Genomic DNA, 19,591 nt, shown 5'->3' on the forward strand with positions numbered 1-19,591 from the left:
CAGCAAGCCCTCATCGAAGAGAGCTTGATATTGGAGGCTGCAGAGAGAGCGACTCATGTTACCCATGTACAAGGCAATACCTACCAGTTCACTCGCCAACCATCGGAGGTACAAATCTCGAACCCTAAAACTCTGTACTATGAATGAGGGAACCCCTATTTGGAAGGTGACCCTAACCTCGGGTACAGCCCCAAATCTCTCAAACCTAGGTATACTTTGGACCCATCTGCAGGTCTGATTCATGGCACAACACCCACCCTAGGGCTTGACTCCAAACCTGTCCAGCAACATATACCACCGGTAGTCCAACAGTCCAACAACACAATCCACTCTTACCATCCTCATCAAAATAACTTTAAACCCAATTTAGGATCTAAACCTAAAAATTGGGCCTCAATTCTCCAGTCACAGGGTCCATCTATGGATATGAAACTTGAGTACTTTCCTGATCTTTAGAGAGCTAAGACAGCTCAACCAGTGCATAACCACTCATCTAATAAGAGCAGACACAACCACACACATGCCACGCTAGGAAACAAACGAGTTCGTCGAAGCAAAGCTCCCGGGTTGTAAAAAAGTAGAGCTCAAAGATGCACGGCATTGAGCCCTCAATGGCTTGATTGCCCAGTTACAAAACTAGGCATAGACAAAAGTAGTTTTGAGGCAAACGACATGCCCATTGAAATAAATATATGCAGCCAACAAAATTACCATGAGCCTGGATTAGCAGCCATGGTTTTCAAAGACCACAATGACCCAGAAGCTATACTGGGCATGAAGCTGATGTTGGTGTTTACAGCACCTAGGTTGAATCTCGATTACTAACAGTACACTGGCCCAACAGTCCAGCAACAAATTGACATTAAACAGATACTCTAACTAGCTCACGGGTTTGCAAAACACCACAACCAGTTAATGTTCAATACCATTAAGCACAAACTTCCATAATCACTGATTGAGATCTCATATGGAATACAAGTTCTAGAGCCCATTACCTTCAGCCGCAATCGCCGAATTCCGAGACTGAGAAGTGAATGGTAATTTGAACAGTGACCTTGAACGGCCAGATAATGTATCACCATCACCGACCCATCAACTTTGGTGCGTGAAAGCGCAGGTTATGGTGAGATTAGAGCTAGGAAGTTCAGGTGCCGACTGGTACCCATACCGACAAGCTTCAATCGTACCTGCCAACTACAAAGAACAGCGGCAGTCCCAATCGGACAGTGAAAACCCTTACACACTCCAGTCGATCAGGATTCCACCTGGAGAATCTGAGAATTCTGGCGGCTGTAATTGACTCCGTCAGCCATGTACAATCATACTTGTTGTGGATCGCTTCATAGATGGACTGTAAAGACACAAGATCTGATGAAAAATTTGGGTTTCTGGGAAACCCAGTCAAGAACCAGTTCAGCCGGCTGCCATGGCTACACAAAGCACTCCGCTGCTGGTGTGGAGAGAGCATCCGTCCGAGATGTTTGGGTTAAGTGAAACCCTGTTGTGGAAGTCGAATCACGGGGTGAACTGAAGAAGATTTTGGGTTTTTGAGAAACCCAGTCAAAACTAGAAAACCGGATCTCGAAATCTGACTTGTATATGATGACATCCCTTCCAGCTAGCCAAAGCTAAATTTGGCGAGCCGCCATCTACAGCCATGACCACAATCGAGCAGCATCAGCTCCGGTTCTGGTCAAATGAACACCCATTTGAGTTTTAAAAAAAATGGCATCCACTTGGTCCTTTAATTGCAAAATTTGGCCCCAGAATTGCCCTTGATTCTAGCATTCCTAAGGATGCTACAGTATCTCACATTCTCCACAACTCAAACTGGGCATTTCCCATCACACAAACTCTTGAGCTCAATGAGGTAAGGAGGACCTTACCACCTCTTATCCCCTCCAGATTGGTGGAGGCAGATCACATTAGATGGACTCTCACCCCTAATGGTCAGTTCTCAATTGCATCACTGTGGGATAAATTGAGAACTTCCTTCCCAACAGTTGTGTGGCAGAAATTGGTGTGGTTCCCAGCCCATATTCTAAAATGTAGCTTTATCACTTGGCTGGCTATCCAGACTAGGCTATCTACTACTAGTAGACTTATACTGTTTGGCATGAACCTCTCCCCTCAGTGTAGTTTTTGCCAGGGAAATGAAAGTCATGACCATCTCTTCTTTAACTGTGCATTCTCACAACAGGTATGGAACACCATGCTTTCCAAAATTCAGGTCACTTGGCACTCTAGATCATGGCCTGAATGGGTCACTTTCCTTTCCAAAGTAAAAGGCAAATCCTTTCAAGCTGTTATTACAAAACTAGTCTTTACAGCTACTGTCTACCATGTTTGGATTGAGAGGAATGTGAGAAAATTTCAAGGTTCATCTTCTACTTGGGAGGTAATTGCTCACAAAATTTACTCCATGGTAATGGCAAGACTTTTATCATTACAAGCCTTGCCTCCACTTCAAGCAGAGTGGGTTGCGCGTGAATGGAACATTAGTGGAACTTAATCATCATTTGACTTTTATTGATTGTTGCCATTGCTTATTGGTAGTTATCAAGTTTTTTGGTTTGTACATGAGTAGCTCAAGGCCATCTCCTGTCCAGATTTCATACACAGATTCCCAAGGTCATGTCACCAAGCTGCAACTGCTGCAGCAATCCACCTCTGGTGGCACTAGAAAGTAGAGGCAAGAAGGCCTTTTGGGAGGGCTAGCTTCTATTACTTCCATGTATCAGGTATATATTTTATTCTTTGGTGGACCTTCTTGAAGATACTGTGTGATCCCTCTTTAAATAGTGTGCTTACCCTGTGAGGTATGTGCTAGTGCCTCGTCATTCCTTTGAGAGAGGAGGTAATACGTAGTGGGGGCATATTGCGAGAACTAGGAAGGGAGTTGGTGGAGTCTTGTCCTAGCACATGAGAGAAAAGAAGGGTGGGAGCTATGAGCTTTCCAAGGGAGTAGTAAAGTGAGGACAGAATGCTACATCAGCATACATTATCTTACTTGCTTGCTTATACCTGAGGCTTTTGTGCTCAGGGCTCTTGTGTCCCAAGAAAATGTTACTTCAATGTGCTGAAATTTACTGCTACTGCTGTGTATGCTGGCTGTTCGAGCAGCTGTGCATGTTGGCTGTGTCATGGCCATCTTATTTTCTGTATTGGCCTTCCATCCTTGGGTCCTCCATTGCATGCATGTTCAGATTTTGTTTGGCTACTTTGAATGGTTCTAGCTGTTTATAGTAGCTTACTAATTTTTTTTGACCTATCCTTAGGGGGTTGTCCCTTGGAATGTGTGTGCTTTTCTAGGGGGCTTGTCCCGAGCTGTATCATACTTCTCTATTTTGCTACCAGTTGCTGTATGGCTGTTGCTGACCAGTGTTGTGGCTGCCTGTAATGGCTGCTGCTGTGTTCTGCCGCTGCCATTGTCTGCTGCTGTAACGACAGCAGATAGCTGCTGCTCTGATACTCTGATGCTCTGCACTTAAGTCACAATCTGTAATGGCTGCTGTTTCAAGCCAAGATGGGATATTCTAAGACTGCAAAATGCTATATCCTACAGCTGCTACTACTGTTTTCTGCTGTGTACAGTTCAACAACTGAACTGTATTGTGGCTGCTATTGGTTTGCTACAAGGTTGCTGTCCAAGATGGTACAAGGATGCTGTCCAAGATGGTGGTTTCCGAAGATCAGTTTGTGAATTAAGCTCTGGTTTCTTAAGAACATTCCAAGATCATGGAGTTCAGTTTGAGGTTCCCAAGGACCATTTGAAATATTATATTCCTATTGTCATGATGGCTCTTTTTCTATTAGTTAGGTTGCACTACGTGTAATTTTTTTGCCATCTGTTTCGTATCCCTCTATTAGATGGATAGGAAACAGATGTTTCATTTTCTTCTAGTCCTATGTAGCCGTTTGGCATAGGCTCTCTTTGTTTTATATTTTATTTTCTTTCTTTTCTTCCTGCAGCATGCCCCTTGTAGACTGTATATTCGGTTAGCCTCTTTTTAATTTCAAGCTGATTTACCCAAAAAAAAATACACATAGTTACTGAAAAGTAAAACAAAGTGAGAGAGATAACAATATGACGTAAAATTATCAAAAGAACCTCTAAGCCAAGAAATATGTGTCAATATACATTCAATACTCAAAATACCCTAATTTCTGTGAAAAAAAAGACATACTCAAATACGTACTCTCACTTCAAGCAAAGATTTACAAGTTGAGAGAGGTGAGAGTGTGACGATCTATAGGTCATGTCCTTCTGAAAGCGTATATCTCACATGAAATGCATAAAAATGCACAAAAGACGCACCTTGTGTGAAGGCCCCATACCCATACACAAGGCATACGCTTTCAGAGAGTGAGGGACAAATTCAAATGCCTCAAGCCTCAAGGCTTTTTTCCAAAGCCTATCCTTTATCTGGAACTCGAGACGAGCCTTGACTCACCATTGAAAATGCTGCCCATGGTAAATCCTATCTGTCTACATACTAAAGAACACCACATTGAGCCTAGCTGCACCACACTAGTTGGGCCTAGGAACCGTGATGGGGACCAAGGGAGGAATGTGATATGGAGGCTAGAACTAACAGTTTGTCCAGGCTTGTCCTCTTCGAGACAAGTTATAAGTTGACCGCATAGTTAGAAGGGAGGTGTTGACCGATATTTGATGAATCGTAAGACATATAACAACCACCTCTTGACATTTGGGAGCCCCGAGCCCGTATCATACCTAACACCAGACTCAATCTATGATAAAGGCCTCCACATATCACTTAAATTACTTTTGCAAATCCCTCAGAGCCTAAGTTCTAATTTTAGGACTCAAAGAGAAGCACTGCCAAAATCCATGCTATCCACTAATGAGGAGAAAATGTACCAGTGGGCTTCCCTCCTTTCCAAGGTCCCTATGTTAGGATGGTTTGACACAGCCTTGAAGACCTACATTTGGTAAATACGCAATGAGCATACTTTACTCTCTAATTGACCACGACAGAGTCTATACTATCGTCCGTATCCATCTCTGTACCCTCCCCTTTGTTCATCGGCCTCCAGTGGTCTCAAGCCATTCAATACAAGTCATTTCCCAATGGCAAACTCAGTTCAGCTCTTAATTTCGACACAAAAAATTATTCAATAGCCATGTGGTGCTCAAGGTCCCTCCCGCACCACATTGGTGAGGGGCCCAAGATAAAGTGTATAGGCCCCACACCAATGTGTGGTGGCGGAGGGGCCTGTGCACCACAGTGCCCAGTGGCACTAAATAATATCTCCTTCAACATCAAAATAAATAATCTAAATTATCAAATGGTGACCCTTAGAATTTTAATGGAAGATAAATCGGTTCCAGTAACATTAACGAGTAGATTTCAAAAGATACGAAACACCATACGAAAAATGCGTCTATCTTTATAAATCGTATATTCAGTCGGTCAAACACCTACTATTCTCATACCAAGTCACCCTTTTGACATAAACCCATTCGAATTACAAATTGAGAAGGTCAAAGAAAGGACTCATTCTCCCTCCTCTGTTTCAAAACACTAATTCAGTAAAAAGTGTGCTTTGTGAAATGTTAGGCATCATATGTACTCAATGCTGTCCATTTATTTGGTTGAGAACCACAAACAAAAACTAAGCTTTGAAGTACTTTTTTTTATCACAAGCTTTGAAGTATTCAAACGTGTTTTTTAGCAGAAACTAGGAACTTACTCTCAATATTAGGAGCTTCGACATCTTCCTTCTCATCAAATGGTACTTCATCCTCATAATCATCCCTTCTTTGAAGTCCATTTTGATTGTCGAATTCGTCTTCTTACCCATCTGATAAGTTATACTTGCTCTTCTTGTTCAATTTCAGCTACCAAAAAACAGATGCACAACGATATCAACTAAACAATAGTCGCATGAAACAAACTCAAAACATCTATCATTTCGAGAAAACCAATACAATCATTATGATACATCACTTCTTTTGCTCCAATAATTACAATATCAGCCAATGTGAATACTTGAATTGACTTTTGTTTAGTTTCTTCGGAACTACTTCAAACACATTAAAGATTCAAGATTGAACTACTCAAATCTCCACAGAACCAACACTTTCCCCAAATTTTACCTGGCACTCGTGCTGCGACCTCAATATGGCCTTGTCGAACCCACCAAGCTCATCATTTCGCTCTCCAGTACACTTATAGATAAACATCAATGACTTTCCACTCTGCTCAACAGTGTCTTCTCCCTTTGTAATCCCACAAACCACAAGTAAATCAAATTACAAATACATATAACAAAGAACATCTGAACAATCATATGGATATACATGTTAACACTGATGAATCCAATTTCAACTTCCAGGAGCAATCTCCTAAAATTTGGTGTGTGAGCACTTAGAATTTCAATATAGAGGGTTACTGCACCAGAAATTTTTTATAAAACCCCAACATCTTACTAACAAACTGCAGTCAAGAAGCAAATAAAACCACCAAAATGCAGAACTTTGATACAGCTTCAACATGTTTCCACGCATTTTCATACTCTTTCAATACATAACACACTTTTTTCATTTGCCCATGTCCTTTTAATCATTGTAATTTTCAAATTTGGAGATTTATAAAATTGTTTTGCTTATCAAAAATAAATAAAAACACAACACACGCTTTGCACTTAACATTTTCCTATACATGTACACTTAGATACATAATCCTCTAGTAGATCCCACACTCGCGCTCTCAATCTTCACTCAATGTAGGGGTTCGATTTAGGAGGGAAATTGGCCTGAGTTAGTGTTCCACTTCAGCTACTCTGTTCCTCCGCCTCTGAACCTGCAACAAGTCACTAAGGTTAGAATAGCCTAGTGACCCTCCGACGATCAAGTTAGATGTGGGGAGAGATGTTTTAGGTCTAGGGTTAGGGAAAGATGGCGTACCTCTCAAAGATGAATGTCCCTTTGTATTTATAGACCTAGGTTTACTTGGCCTCCAAGCTAGCGCGTAGAGGTCACGCTCAGGTAACCGCCTCGGGTGACATCATAGATGACGCACTGGATAAGACGGTTACGAAGCACATGACCAGACCTGGCCCTCATGATCCTTTCCGCCACGCGTCGCTCTTGGTCCCCTCTTGCTATGCAACATTCTTCCAAGAGGCTTTAACGGAATGCACACTTCGGTATTTAACCGAAGCGTAAACAGGAGACTCGATACCAACCGAGTAAGCAGAAGGATATACACAGGCCCGTGCTGATATGAGGCCTCGGTTAATGATGGTCCGGTTAAATAACCGAGTCCATGACCGAAGCCTCCACAATAGCCCCTCAAGCCCCTGGAGCTTTGCACCTCTGCTTTAGGGTCTTGATCCCATCGTATGAAATATCAGGCCTTGATCCTTTTTAGAGAATAACCGGAGAGTGAATTTGCTTCGGTAGATTCCGTTCAACCCGCGCCAGAGGAGAGCCACGTGTCAGCAGTTGTCGAGGTCTCAGAATAAAAAGGCTGTCTCGGCACGTGCCATGTCAGTTGATTGGTACGAAACGTCGCTTCGGTGACACGCGTCATCACGCCTAAGGTCTGAATATCCGGCGCCTGTCCTCGGTGCAGACCCCTCAATTCTGGCCGTCCGATGGCGACACGCGTCGAAGATCTGACGGCTCGGTGCACGACGCTTCGTTTCCCGCGCTTCTCTCCGTCTCTCTGTTTCTAGCATTCAATCGAGATTTTGAGCGTTTTGGACGCGGATCTCGTCACGAAACTCAGGTATGACGATCTTCAGTTGCTGATTTTCACGTTTTGATTGTTTTCTTCAAGTTTTCTTCACTCCAATCCACATTTCTTAAGCGTTGCGACTGTTCCGCCGCTTGCCGTCGTTCGTCCCGCGGCGGCGCTGGGCGTTTCCTGCGACGCTCTTAGTTTTCCCGAGGTCTAAATTCAAAACCGAGGCCCATATTCTTCCCGAGGTCGATCTTCAACCTGAGACCATAGAGATAACCATTGGCTTCGGGATCCCTTCTCGGGGAGAGTTCCCCAGAAACTTACCGAGGAGCGATGACCATTTCGCCCCTGTTTGCTAGGTCATGTTGCTTTTCCCTAAGCATATAGCTAACGGGTTTTTGCACGTCTTTTCTTGCTAGGTAGGGGCGAATGGTCATTGAAGTCTCCTCGGACAGTACCAGTAGCTCCCTTTCTGCCGATCTTGAGGAAATTTTCGAGGAGTGTCGTGCCCAGGCCGTTTACCGAATTCCGTTGGACGTTATTGAGCCTTCGGACCCCTTAGAGCTTCACGCCCAGTTACAGCCTTCGCTTCTTGGGAGATGGAAATCCCAAGTACTTCTGGCCACGGACCGAGCCCATTCGCCGATGCCCCCGAGGAGGTTTGGGGACGAAGAAGGCCGATGAGGCCATGCCCCTACTTGAACCAATACTTTAATGGGACACCGGCTGCCCTCGCCGAGTTCAGAAGGGTTTACAGCATCCCTCCGGACGTAGAGGTCCGGCTGCTTCCTGACAACAACCCGAAGACACTTCCTCACCGACCAGGGGAGTTGATCTTTCCTTTGATGGCTATCACTGAGGGAGGGATTAGATTCCCCCTCCATCAATTTGTCCGACGAGTTCTCCGGACCGTTTCCCTTACCTCCTCCCAGCTTACAGTAAACTCCTACCGAATCATCACAAGCATTATTGAGCTGAGGAGGCAGTTCAACTTGACCTTTGGGGTCGAGGAACTTTTCGGCGTATACCTCCTGGGAGTCAACCGATATTATCTCTCGTGCAGAACGGGGTACAACACGTTCCTTGTCGATCGTCTCCCCGACTCTGAGGAGTGGGCAAACATCTACGTCTCGGTGACCGGCAATTTTATGTTCGGGCCCGGGGAGAATGCTGATACCATTACCAGAGTGCAATTTGGGACCGGGGCTCCTAGTCGGTAGAATTTACTTTTCGGTAGATGTTTCCTTTGTTTTCGTTATGCCCTGCGTACTTCATGTTGATCCCTTGTTTTGATTTTGCCTTGCAGCCGAGGGAATCGTTTAACGGCTTCGGGAGAAAGCTGACCGGGCCCGAATTACAGCGGCCTACGCTATCCCGATCACCAGTCGGTACGCTCCGGAGCTGCTCGGGTACGTCCCAACCTACACGAGCTTTTTGAAGAAGAAGCCGAGGCAAAAGGGGGTCCCGCGGGCAGGCCAAGGACGAGGCCGAGGAGGGAGAAACGGAAGAGGTGTGGGAAGAGGGGAGAGGACAGGCGGGGACAACGAAGCCGAGGGCAGCACATTAGCGCCTCGGGGAGTCATTCGCCAGGAGGTTGATCGTGAGACCCCAGAGAGAACCGGGCTGAGCGAGGAAATGGTGGGCCCTGGAACTCGCGAAGTACTGAACCTGAGGCGCCGGAGGCCGGCTGGTCGGGGCAGGGGGACAGTATCCGGTACTCCTGGTGCCGGGACTTCGAGGGCACCTCCCGCTTCCCCCTAAGAGCCGCCAGAGAAGAGACCGCGGTTCGAGCACCGAGGGGATGGCCAAGGAGGAGGCTAGGAGACAATCGTAATCCCCGAGGAGGAGGAGCATGGCGGAGGAACCGGGAACGCCGGGGAGGGGGGTGGCGAGTGGGTTAACCCGAGGGAGCTCCCCTGGGCTCCGGAATTCTGTCACTTCACTAGCCGCCCGATCCACCATGCCGACAGCATGAAGAACCTCGGCGTGGCCTTCGGTATGCTCCGAGGAAGCAACCTTCCGAGGGATGCCCGGGCTGTATCTGGCTTGACCGAGGACGTCACGGCCGAGATAGCTCAGGCCCTTTTCAATGTGAGTTAATGGTTTAAGTCCCGTTCTCTTCAATCTGAGTTTGCACTTGTTGAATTTCTTCTCTTTTTTTTGTTTGCAGGCGGGAGCTCGGGCGTTGGCTATCAACGACCGGTGCAAAGCGCAGGAGGAAAAGACCGAGAAGCTTGCTCGGGAGCTGGCTCGGAAGGAGGAAGACCTGAAGCTTGCTCGGGAGACTTGCGAGCTGTACGTGGCGGACTTCAAACAGTGCGACAGGGAGAGGGTGGAAGCAGAGGCCAGAGCCGTCAAGGCCGAGGGGGATGCCAACACACTGCGAGTCACCCGGGCCACAGAGGTTGACTTCGCCAGGAAGGGAGGCTACGATGAAGGTTGGGACGCAGCCTGAGTAGAGTACAAAAAGCAGGTTCGGGAGATTGAGGCTGAGCTGCACCGGGACTGTTTCTTGAACGGCCTTCGGTATGGCCATGAAGCCTTGGTGATGAGGCTTAATCTCCCTGAAGATTCTGATCTCCGAACCCTTCCCGAGGCGCCTCCCGAGGAGCTCATCCTACCAGAGGAGGAGGAGGTGGTGGAGGCTGCGTCTGAGGACCAGGGCCCCGAGAACCAAGCCAATCCAAATGCCCCTGCGCCCGAGGACCAGCCTGACCACCTAGCTCACTCTTAGGCTAGCCTTCTTTTTTCTTTTACTTTTGAGATTTCACATCTTTTGATTCTGCAACTTTTGACTGGACGGCTCCGGACATTTGGAGTTTGCCGTTCCAGAGTTTGTAAATATTTGATAATGAAGCAGTAACTTTTTTGTTCATGGATTGTTGCTGAAACCTTATAATGCTTTGTTTTCTTGAATGTTAATCTTTGAAATGCTTGTATGATTGGTTTGCTCCTTGGGTTATGATGCCCCTGCTTCGGTGAGACTTGAAAAGTTTGTAGAAACAAGTTTAACCGAAGCGTTAACCGAAGTGCTTTGCCAAGCATAAAAAAGATGTTTAATCAAGAAAAAGTGATTTGATCCGAAGCCCCTGCTAGTAGGAGGGTCGATAGGGACCGAATCAGAAGCAACTGTTTAATGAAATTTTGACTTGCACGCCCCTGCTTATTAATAGAAATGAACTTAGCGGGTAGACGCGAGATGGTATTACTACTAGGGGACGTGGGCCGGGGTCACGAAGGGGGATGGCTTGTGCCATGGGTTCGTGACGCAGCGAGTCCGAGCAGTGGAAATCTTCTGGTGGGTCGCTATAAGGGGCTCGGGGGGAGGCCGAGTATCCTTAGAGCGAGTGACCCGAAATCCAGACGACCAGAGGGGCTGGGCGACTTGGTGGGAATTTTGTCCGAGGGTATCACCCATGGGAGAACAATATCCGTAAAGTCGGTATAAAACGGTCCGGGCGAGAACGGACCGAGTAAGTGATTTAAACAGTCAGACTTATTGTACGAATAGTGCCAAAGAAGGAATTCTCATTCAAACTTAGAGTGCTGCCAATACATAAGCAAATTGCCTTCCAAACTTTTGAAAAGAAAATGCAGCATAATAATGACTAAGCGGGCTTCGGTAACCGAGGACTATCCGTAAAACTTCTTCAAGTTGTTTGCATTCCATGTTTTAGCAATGGGGGAGCCATCCAACTTCTCCAGTTTGTAATTTCCTGATCCGAGGTGCTTGAGAACTCGGTAGGGGCCCTCCCAATTGGGCATTAGCTTTCTCTTTTTGGATTTCTCCACCACCTTTTTTCAGATGAGATCGTCAGGCTTGAATGACCTAAGGCGGACACTTCGGTTGTAACCTTTTGCAACCTCCTGTTGGTATGAAGCGAGCTTGATCCTTGCGTTGTCCCGTTCTTCTTCGGCTAAGTCGAGGTCCGAAGCAATGTTGTTGTTGTTGACCGACTCGTCAAAGTTTTCTGTTCGCATTGTTGGGAGTCCGACTTGGAAAGGGATGACCGCCTCCATTCCAAATGCTAAGGAAAAAGGAGTGCGACTGGTAGATCGCCGAGGAGTAGTACGGTAGCCCCAGAGTACCCTAGGTAGCTCTTCGGCCCACTTTCCCCGTCGTGACTCGAGTCGTCGCTTGAGTCCAAATGAAATTGCCTTGTTTGCCGCCTCGGCCTGTCCGTTACCCTGGGGGTAAGTCGGAGTGGATGTGTCCCATTTGATACCGTATTCGTCAAGCAGGGCCCGGTACTTCTGCCCTGTAAACTGCCTTCCATTGTCTGTAATTATGGCGAACGGCACACCGAAGCGTGAGATGATGTTGCGCCACACAAAGCAGATGACGTCTGTTTCTTCGATGGTTACCAGGGGCTCGGCCTCGACCCATTTCGAGAAATAATCGGTTGCGGTTAAGAGGAACTTGAATCCACCCGGAGCGACTGGGAGCTTTCCAACGATATCCATGCCCCATTGGGAGAAGGGCCAGGGGCTGGTGAGAGGGCTAAGGTCCAGGGCCAGCTGATTGATAATGGGAGCGAACATCTGACACTTCTTGCAACGCTTGACGAACTCTTCAGAATCCTTCTTCATTGTCGGCCACCAATACCCCTGAGTGATGGCTCGGTGGGCGAGTGACCGTCCACCGGAGTGACAACCGCTATCGCCGGCGTGAAGCTCTTCGATGATGCCCTGGACTTGGTGTGGGTGTGCAACCAGGAGATATGGACCGGTAAATGATCTTCGGTAGAGCTTCCCGTTTGGATTGAGCCAAAAGAGAGCGGCCCTGTTTCGGAGTCGGTGAGCTTCCTTTTTGTCGGTGGGAAGGGTGTCATCTCGCAGGTAGAGGACGATTTCATCCATCCAGCTCAGGCCAAGCTCTATGTTGAGTACTTCCTTTTGTAGATCTTCGAGTTCAAAACTGGGCTTGTCAATAGAATTGAAGGAAATGGAACGGTGTCCAGTACATGAAAATGACGAAGCGAGCCCTGCAAGGGCGTCGGCGTGGGCGTTTTGTTCCCTTGAGATATGCTCGACTCTGATTGCTTTAAAGCGTTGAATGAGCTGGACTGCGGCGCTGAGGTAGGTACGCATGCGATCATCCCGAGCTTCATATTCTTCAGAGAGTTGGTTAACCACCAATTGGGAGTCGCTGTAAACGACGAGCTCTTCGATGTCAATGGCTTCGGCAATCTTGAGTCCGGAGATCAATGCTTCGTATTCGGCCTCGTTGTTAGAGGCTGGGAAGTTGATGGAGAATGAGCTTTCGTGTAGGACACCGGAGGGTGAGAGAAGAACGACGTCTGCACCTGCGCCTCGGCTGTTGGAGGCGCCATCGACGTACATTTTCCAAACATCTCCGTGAAAAAGCTGCCAAGCTATGCTAGGGTTGGCCTGGAGTACTGCCTCGGTGCTCGGAGGGGGTGCCGAAGCGGATATGTTGGGCGGTGTAAGCTCGGCGATGAAGTCGGCCAGCACCTGAGCCTTTATTGCTGTCCGAGGTTGAAAGTGGATTTCAAAATTTGCAAGCTCAACGGCCCATTGTGAGATTCGGTTGGAGAGATCGGCCTTCCGGAGAAGAGATTTGAGGGGGAACTCGGTCAGGATGATGATACGATGCGACTGGAAGTACGGGGCGAGCTTTCAGGAGGCTGAGATGAGGGCGAGCACAAGCTTCTCCAGGGGGAGGTAACGCGTCTCGGCGGGAGTCATGGTTTTGCTGGAGTAATAAATTGGCTGGTGCTCCCGGCCCTCCTGTCGGACGAGCACCGAGCTTACAGCGTGCGGGGAGACAGCTAGGTAAAGGAACAAGTCCTCCTGGTTCTGAGGAGTGACGAGGAGAGGAGCCGTGGAAAGATACTCCTTTAGTCGTTGGAGGGCTCGGTCACAGTCTTCTGTCCAGTTGAAGCTTCGTCGGCTGCTCTTTAGAATTGCGAAGAATGGTTGACATTTGTCCGAGGAACGACTTATAAACCGATTCAGTGCTGCTGCCATGCCTGTTAGACGCTGAACATCGCGCTTGTTGTGGGGAGCCGAGAGCTGATCAATAGCGCGAATCTGGGAAGGATCAGCCTCAATACCGCGTCGGGAGACGAGGTGGCCAAGAAATTTGCCGGAGCTAACACCGAAGACACATTTCTCGGCATTGAGGCGGAGCTTGTGGTTCTTGAGTATCTCAAAGACTTCAACGAGGTGAGTGAGATGATCACCGGCGCGCAAACTTTTGACCACCATGTCGTCAATGTACGCCAGCATAGTGTCGCCTAGTAATCGCTCGAACATTTTGGTTATCATTCGCTGGAAAGTTGCCCCGGCGTTTTTTAAACCGAAGGGCATGACAAGGTAACCGAAGATCCCGTGGGGGGTAATGAAGGCGGTGTTCTCGATGTCGCCTTCGCTCATGGCAATCTGGTGATAGCCTCGGTACGCATCTAAGAAACTGAGTCGCTCATGTCCGGAGGTGGCATCGACGAGCTGGTCGATACGGGGGAGAGGAAAGAAGTCCTTTGGGCAGGCGTCGTTGAGGTTTGAGTAGTCGACGCAGACACGCCATTTGCCATTCTTTTTCTTGACTACGACGGTGTTGGCCAGCCACTTGGGATATTGGACCTCTCTAATTGCCCCTGCGTTCAGGAGTCGGTTGACTTCTTCAATGACGGCCTCGGAGTGAATAGGAGAGGACCGTCGTGCCTTATGTACGACCGGTCGTTTGGCTTTGTCGATGTTGAGCTCGTGGCAGATGAAAGAGGGGTCGAGCCCGGGCATCTCATATGTGGTCCAGGCGAACACTTCAATGTTTCGGTTGAGAAAAGCTACCGTCTCATTCCGATCAGTGTCACTAAGTGAGGAACTGACAAGGAAGAAACGGGAGCCGTCTTCGGTTATTGGGATGGTGGCCACGTCTTCAACGGTTTTGTCGTCGGGGGATCTACCGACGTCTTCCAAAACTGGGGCCTCGGGGGCTTCAATGAGATTCACCCGGGAGGTCTGTTTGTTGCTTCGGACGGCGTTGACATAGCACTGCTTGGCCGCGGTTTGGTCTCCGTACAAGTCTTCCTGGTGCCCGTGAATGCCAATGAAACGTACCACTTGGTGATAGGTGGAGGCAATCGCTTTAAGCTTATGCAGCCAGGTTCGCCCGACAATGGCGTTGTAAGGGCCCGGGACGTCAACTACCACAAATTCCATTTGAAGTGTTACCGAGCCGGCGCGGACAGGAAGAGTGATCATACCGATGGGCCAGACAGGAGCTCCATAGATAAGAGGAACTTCGGATGGACGGAGGTCGGTGTCGGGAATCTTCAGATCCTTGAACAGAGAGTAGTACATGACTTTGGCCGAGCTGCCCTGGTCTACGAGGACGCGACGGACGGTGAAAGTTCCGATGCGTAGCGTGACCACGAGGGCGTCGTTGTGGGGAAGTTGGACGCGGTCGAGATCCGTCTCGGAAAACGTTATTGTCCATTTGGAACCGTCATCGGTTCTGGGGCGCTTTGGTTCGGGACCGACTAACATGACCTGCATGGAAGAGGAGGCTTCATTCAACTCGGCCCGGATGACACGAGCGGCCTCGGGGTTCAAGGGGCCGTGTATGACGTGGATTGTCTAGACCTCTTCCTCGGTATTTTCTTCGGTCCGCTGTGCCCGAGCCGTCGTCTTCTCGTGATCGATGAAGTTGCCGAGGTGGCCACCCGCAACAAGCTGTTCCAAGTAGGCCTTGAAGGGCTTGCATGCTGTGGTGAAGTGACCTTGTTCGCTGTGGTAACTGCATCGGACGATGGGATTCTTGATTTTTCCATTCTCGGTGCCTAGCTTTTGATTTGGGAAGGAAAAAAAGGGCTGATCCTTCACTTGATCGATGATCCGGTAGATGGGAATAGTGAAGACGGTCTTTTCAGCATAGAAATCGCTTGGCTTCGGTCCTCTCCTCGGTGACTGCTTGATGGTGTTGACCTGTTTCTTCGGTGTTGGGACCGGTGCGGGAGCCGGTATGGACACCTAGGTGTTTAACCTCTTTGAACTCGTAGGCTTCCCGATGCCTCTCTCTGCCTTGGATTCGATGAGCTGACACCAGCCCTCAATTCGAGTCATAAGGTCCTTCATAGAGTTTGGCTTATGGCGAGCGAGGTCGTCGTAGACTTGCTCGTCCTGGGAGGTGAGACCGAGCTTGAATCCTCGGGCAAAGATGACGCCGTCGCAACCCTCTATCTCATTGAATAGCTCCCAATAACGGCCGGCGTACTACCGAAGCGTTTCGTCGTTACGTTTGCGGAGGGCTAAGAGGGAGTCGATCTCCTTCTCATGCTTGTTGCTTGTTACGAATCGGGCCATAAAGGCATCACAGAGGGAATCGAACGAGGAGATTGACCGAGCCGGGAGTTGATTGAACCAGGTAAGGCCCAGGTTGCCGAGGCTTGCAGGAAACACTTTGCACAAGAAGGCGTCGTCCGAGGGTTCATTCCGAAGAAAAAGAGACATGACAGTTTTATACTGAACCAGGTGAGTGTATGCCTCGGTCTTGCCGTCGTATTTGGCAAACTTGGGTTGGGTGAATCCCTTGGGGGGGGTAACCGAGTCGATCTCTTTTGTAAAGGGGGAGGTAGTGAGTCGTGTAAGCCGTGCGTCACGATGAGGTCAAATCGAACGGTCGAGACCGTCTGGACGCTCGGTCGCAGCACGCTTCTTTGGGACGAGTTTGTCCAATCGTTCATATTCCTTTCTCTTTGGATCAATACTAACCGATTTCCTGGGAAAGCGCTCCTGGCGGTGATGGCGGTAGCTGTCCCGAGTGGAAGGCTCGAGGCGCTCGGTGATCGGGCTCCTGCTTTGTGCGCCGCCGAGGTGCGAGACGATGGGACTTCTGGCTCCGAAGCCCTTTAGGCGCTCGCGGTATCCTCTGGTCTGGATCTCTATAAGGCCGTCGTCTCCCCTGGCTGCCCTTGTGAGGCTAGGGGTAGATTCCCGGCCTGTCCTGCCCACTAGGACCGAGTGGGTGGAGGAGGCAGAGACGCTCCCGCCACCGAGCCTCTCAAAGGCCGATGGTCTCCTCCGAAGCTGCACAGGGGAACGGGAACGGTCTCTGTGCGATGTGTCTTTTGGGGCTCGTGTGTCCGCCGCTCTTGGTGACTCGAGACGATCCTTGACTGAGGGGCGAGGTCTGTGCCCTAGCAGGTGACCGGCTTCGTGACTGCGTGGGGGGGTATGACGGTTTTTCCTTCCGCCGTGACTCCCGGAGGAATGAGATGGGGAGATTTGGAGGAGGTGCTTGATCTCCGCCAACTCGTCTCGGACGTGTCTGTCGCGGTCCATGACCGTTGTGAGGTCGTCGATTTTCCGCTCGAGGTGGCGGATGTAGGAGTGGAGCTCGGAGGATGGGCCTGCGTCTGGAGCTGACGCTCCGGCGCCAACTCCGATGGATACGTGGGTCTTTCCAAGGGCAGTTGCCCCGCCGGAAGCCAAGCTGTGGTCCACAAGGGAACCGAGCCCATGGGCAGCACCACCGTGATGGGCTTCGTCAATCTCAACCATGTTTGATTCTGGACGGTGAACGGAGCAGAAAGGGGGAGGTGAAAGTTGAAAGGGTGGCTAGGGGAGTTGCTAATTGTAGGGGTTCGATTTAGGAGGGACCTTGGCCTGAGTTAGTGTGCCTCTTCAGCTACTCTGTTCCTCCGCCTCTGAACCTGCAACAAGTCACTAAGGCTGGAATAGCCTAGTGACCCTCCGACGATCAAGTTAGATGTAGGGAAAGATGTTTTAGGTCTAGGGTTAGGGAAAGATGGCATACCTCTCAAAGATGAATATCCCTTTGTATTTATAGACCTAGGTTTACTTGGCCTCCAAGCTAGCGCGTAGAGGTCACGCTCAGGTAACCGCCTCGGGTGACATCATAGATGACGCACTGGATAAGACGGTTACGAAGCACATGGCCAGACCTGGCTCTCATGATCCTTTCCGCCACGCGTCGCTCTTGGTCCCCTCTTGCTATGCAACATTCTTTCAAGAGGCTTTAACGGAATGCACACTTCGGTATTTAACCGAAACGTAAACAGGAGACTCGATACCAACCGAGTAAACAGAAGGATATACACAGGCCCGTGCTGATATGAGGCCTCGGTTAATGATGGTCCGGTTAAATAACCGAGTCCATGACCGAAGCCTCCACACTCAACAAAACTCACATTCTCAATCCTCGCTCTAATATTAAAAAGAAGTGTGGCTTCACATTGCCTATGCTACCAAAATTAGGAGAAGCCTTTACAAAAAATGTCATTCCGGTATGGTACTTTCTTCACAGAAATGCGTTTGTTTTTTCTATCGTTGTCCATGGCTTTTGAATTGAGTTGAGAATTAGTAGCTGCTCAAAGGTCACCACAGGTATAACGTTTGAAGTGACCAAGTTAGAATGGAAATGCATTCTAAGGAATAAAGGTAAAACAAGACGCACTTCCAAATAAATGCATTTCGGGACAAGCCTAAAGGCTAGAATTTATCATTAATGGCCCATTGGTCAGTATAAAAAAATTAAGCCAAGGCATAAACAAAACATCACATATTCAAAACCATCAGCAAGAAACTCCAGCAGAGTAAAATGTTAGACACAGTCACAAACATCATACTAATGCCATGAAAAAAAAGTCAGCTCCTAAAGGATAATCACATACAAAGTTGTTTAACATTTTCAAAGTCAGCTCCTCAATCATTCAGAGGGCCAACTTTGCAAATCAAAATAGTTTAGCACGCTATTTTAAATTACTCGTGACCATCCACTTTCCTGTGGGAGCTAAAACAACACCCGAATGAGACACAAAGATAGTGGCAGATAGAAGAAACCTGAATGGAACTTAAACAAATTGCAGAACCTTGAAAAAAAAGAGGGCAAGAAATTAACACCACTATCCACTACCGATGAGATATTAGGAAACAAATCAAAAGCAAAAGAAAATATTAGTAGGAAAGATATTCTTAACTCAGGAAGGAAAAAACCCTTTATAATTTTTAATCATCTATGAAGGAAAAAACTTGAAGGACCAAATCACTAAGTTACATGCATTAGTCAAAATATATGATGAACCAAAAGAATTTTGCATTCAAAAAAACCTGAACAAAGAACTTAAACAAATTGCGAAACCTTGAAAAAACATAACAGCAAGTAACACCACCACCGATGAGATATTAAGAAACAAATTCAATGTCAAAAGAACTTATCAGTAGGAAAGACATTATTAACTTAGGAATGAGAAAACCTGTAGGAAAAATCTGTAAGTCAAATGCATCATTCCAAATATATGATGAACCAAAAGTTTGCATAAAAAGAAAACGGGTATTCTGCAATTTTCTCAACAAGATGTTTGGATTGGCCATAATCGAACCCCTAGATCAAACCCTCCATTATTGGCTAACAGCTGCACTGATGGCAGAGGATTGAGGCGACCGTGGGTTGATTGCTGCGAAGCAAAGGACGATGAAGAATCAGATATCTGGCTCATGTGGAGAGAGAGAGAGAGAGAGAGAGAGAGAGAGAGAGAGAGCAAACTATGAAGTATCATTCTTGAATGCACTTGAGATCTACCTTCCCACTCAGTTAATGGCTGAGATCTTTACACAACCTGAAGGGCTAAGAGTGAATCACAACAGAAACAACTTGATGCATTTGGATGGTATCTTGAACTTTGGGATCCAAGATTTGACCATCAGACAAAAAACCAAATCCAATCAAGAATGTTCACAATTACATCCCAGCACCTAGCAATGTACAGAGCAGTGTATAAACGCACAGTCAAGAATAAGCAAACCAAGCCTTACAAAAATGAGGAATTTTGACTTATGTTTTTTATTCAACCCGAGTTTGCGTGTTAGAAAACCCTAGCATGCCGAAACTT

General features: G+C 47.9%; 1 pseudogene; it reads right to left on the bottom strand.

The window, feature by feature from the left end:
• The window catches only part of LOC131321815 (THO complex subunit 2-like), a 47,395-nt pseudogene that overhangs the window by 3,429 nt on the left and 24,375 nt on the right, over positions 1–19,591 (bottom strand).

This window comes from Rhododendron vialii, chromosome 4a (genome assembly GCF_030253575.1).
Source record: "Rhododendron vialii isolate Sample 1 chromosome 4a, ASM3025357v1".
Lineage (NCBI taxonomy): Eukaryota > Viridiplantae > Streptophyta > Magnoliopsida > Ericales > Ericaceae > Rhododendron > Rhododendron vialii.